Source organism: Camelina sativa, chromosome 17 (assembly GCF_000633955.1).
Source record: "Camelina sativa cultivar DH55 chromosome 17, Cs, whole genome shotgun sequence".
In the NCBI taxonomy this organism is placed as follows: Eukaryota; Viridiplantae; Streptophyta; class Magnoliopsida; order Brassicales; family Brassicaceae; genus Camelina; species Camelina sativa.
The window spans coordinates 6,323,115-6,326,612 of record NC_025701.1 but is presented as its reverse complement, the minus strand read 5'-3'; the positions used below and the strand labels follow the sequence as shown (position 1 = coordinate 6,326,612).

General features: G+C 37.4%; 1 long non-coding RNA gene across 1 annotated transcript; it reads left to right on the top strand.

Moving 5' to 3' along the window:
* On the top strand, positions 41 to 1,187 carry LOC104755666. The gene is made up of 5 exons (XR_762245.2): positions 41 to 128; positions 230 to 453; positions 542 to 635; positions 736 to 846; positions 934 to 1,187. It is a non-coding gene; the product is annotated as an uncharacterized LOC104755666 (long non-coding RNA).

Here is a 3,498-nt window from a genome sequence, read left to right as displayed (position 1 = left end):
GATAGCGTTTTTACTGTTGCTGATATGGTGTTTCTAATACAGGTAATGATTTTTTCAAGGAGCAGAAGTATCCTGATGCTCTTAAACATTACACTGAAGCAATCAAAAGGAACCCGAAAGACCCAAAAGTAAGGCCATTTCATCTTTCATATGTACTCAAGTTCTTCTACTATGATTCTTTATTTTGACTGTTTGAGTAACTTCCTACTTTTTTTTGCACTCTTGTTAGGGATATAGCAACCGAGCTGCGTGTTACATTAAGCTAGGTGCAATGGCTGATGGAAAAAAGGATGCAGAAAAGTGTATTGAGATTGATCCAACCTTCTCTAAAGGATACAGCAGAAAAGCTGCAGTTCAATTCTTCTTGAAAGAGTATGAGGATGCGATGAAAACATACCAAGAGGGTCTCAAGCATGATCCGAATAATCAGGAACTTCTCGACGGTGTTAGTAGGTAATATTCACAGATACATAGAGATTATTAACTTTCTTCTATCTATCGCCATGTAATTGCTAAAGGTTGGTTCAAATCTGTTCTGCAGATGTGTGATGGAGCCTGCTTCATGTGAAACTATCCCGGAAAAGGGAGTGTTGAGTTTAGAGGTGAAGAGGTTTGTGAAGTGAAAAGAAGCAGAGGTAAAGAATGATATTTAAAATGCTAAAATCTTGTGATGGAACCAAAACAGGGAATAGGGATTTTTGAGATTTCTCATGTTGGAAGTGTTTTGTGAAACAGGCTGTTTCCAAGGCTGGAGAAACCGTACAAGCTGTGATGTTGGAGCCTGTCCCGAAAGATGCAATGCTGAGTTTAGAGGTCGAGACTTTTGTGAAGTGAAAAGAAGCAGAGGTAAAGAATCTAAAATCTTGTGATGGAACCAAAACAGGGAATAGGGATTTTTGAGATTTTTCATGTTGGAAGTGTTTTGTGAAGCAGGCTGGAGAAACTGTACAAGCTGTGATGTTGGAGCCTGTCCCGAAAGATGCAATGCTGAGTTTAGAGGTCGAGACTTTTGTGAAGGGAAAAGAAGCAGAGGTAAAGAATCTAAAATCTTGTGATGGAACCAAAACAGGGAATAAGGATTTTTGAGATTTCTCATGTTGGAAGTGTTTTGTGAAGTAGACTGTTTCCAAGGCTGCTGAAAAAGAAGTGAAGGTGTTACAATACTATATTGTTTTAAAGGATTTCGAGAAAACCCCAAAACTGGATCAGTGTCTAGATGCCATTGATTTCAATCAGTGCTGCATCTTGGTCTCGACTTTGAGCAAAGCCAAAGAGCTCCAGCTCTTTCTTCTCAACATGAAGTACCCCGTAGCCACCAAATTGGAGGAAGAAGAAAACTTTCGAATACTTGTTTCTACTCATTCTCTCTTACAAGAGATAACTACTTTGAAGAGAGTAAATCTGCTCATCAGTTATGACATGGAACTGGATAAGTTTGCTGAGTGGGTGAAAGGCAATAAGTTTGCCCCCAAAGTGGTCGCCATCATCTTCATAAATTCTTCCCCATCAGATTTCAAGGTAGATGGATCAAATTACCTTGAAATCTGATAGGGAAGAATTCATGAAGATGATGGTGACCACTTTGGGGGCAAACTTATTGCCTTTCACCCACTCAGCAAACTTATCCAGTTCCATATCATAACTGATGAGCAGATTTACTCTCTTCAAAGTAGTTATCTCTTGTAAGAGAGAATGAGTAGAAACAAGTATTCGAAAGTTTTCTTCTTCCTCCAATTTGGTGGCTACGGGGTACTTCATGTTGAGAAGAAAGAGCTGGAGCTCTTTGGCTTTGCTCAAAGTCGAGACCAAGATGCAGCACTGATTGAAATCAATGGCATCTAGACACTGACCCAGTTTGGGGTTTTCTCGAAATCCTTTAAAACAATATAGTATTGTAACACCTTCACTTCTTTTTCAACAGCCTTGGAAACAACCTGCTTCACAAAACACTTCCAACATCAGAAATCTCAAAAATCCCTATTCCCTGTTTTGGTTCCATCACAAGATTTTAGATTTTTTACCTCTGCTTCTTTTCCCTTCACAAAAAAAAGTTTAGATTTCACCACACTTGTCTACAGACTTTTCTGCAGATTTCACCAGATTTGTCTACAAAGTTCACCAGACTTCACCATACTTGTCTGCAGACTTCACCAGATTTGTCTACAAACTTCTCCAGACTTGTCTACAGACTTCACCAGATTTGTCTACAAACTTTCCCAAACTTCGCCAGACTTGTCTGCAGACTTCACCAGATTTGTCTACAAACTTCTCCAGACTTGTCTACAGACTTCACTAGACTTCTCCCACCAGACTTCTCTGCATACTTCACCAGACCCTTTGTGTTGTTTGTTTCAAAGATAACACCATCAAAAATTTTCAAAAGATACGAGTCTCTACATTTTGATTCAGCAATTTAAAAATACATTAGAAAATCAATAAAAAAAAATGTGGCAACTAATGAAAAATAAAAGTGTAAAGACACTAAAAAATTAGCAAAGGTCTACAAACTCAGCCGCATACACTGGAGGCTCATAAGTTTTCATTCGATTGACTAGCTCAGGATCCTTTGCTGCTATCCAAAGATCGACTGCCAACTTCAAACGATAAACTTGATGTTTTCATCGTCAATCAAATCAAAAGGTAGATTACGCATGTGACACTCGATATACTTCAGGGCATAAACTCCACAATCACAATTTAAGCGATTTAATTTAGGTAGCATAGGGACCTCGATGATTTCGTATTGACTCAACAACGGAGCTTCCCCATCAATCTTTTTGTGAATCTCCTTCACAAGACGAGAGATGACATTGGCGAATGACTCAACGTGTCTTCTGTTGTGATATTGATTACAATCGAAGACTTCAATTGTTCTTAGGACGAAGTTATGCAAACTGAGATCCAATAATTACTATTAGTGAAGACCGGTGCATAAATTCTGTCCAAATCTACAGCTCCGCTTTTTCCTGTCTTTTTATGAGATGGCAATTTACCTTTGGCATGGCCTAAAAAAGTTTATTCCAAGTGTGAGTTTGTCCTGCCGATCTAAACTTGAAGTACTCGTTTTTGATGTGCACGCTAAATTGACAATTCATGAAACCAACATGATCCAACTTTAAGCGGCCTAAAGATGTATGCTTCCAAAATATATACATCATTGCATCCATTTTCTGAAAATATTTACTGAAAATATTTAAATAAAGTGACTTTGCAACTGCTTGAGCTCTTCTGTATTCCATTGCTCCTTGGTCTTTTTATTAAACTGTTGGGAGTGTTTACACATCAATTATACGTACATTATTTACAGAGAGGCTGCTGGGTGGAGATATCATAAATGAAACTTAGCTTAAACGCGAAAGAGCTAGAGAAAGAATCATTTGATGATGACACTTTCATGTTCACAAATATTACACCCTAGAGAAAAAAAAAAAAAAAAAAAAAAAAAAAAAAAAAAAAAAAAAAAAAAAAAAAAAAAAAAAAAAAAAAAAAAAAAAAAAA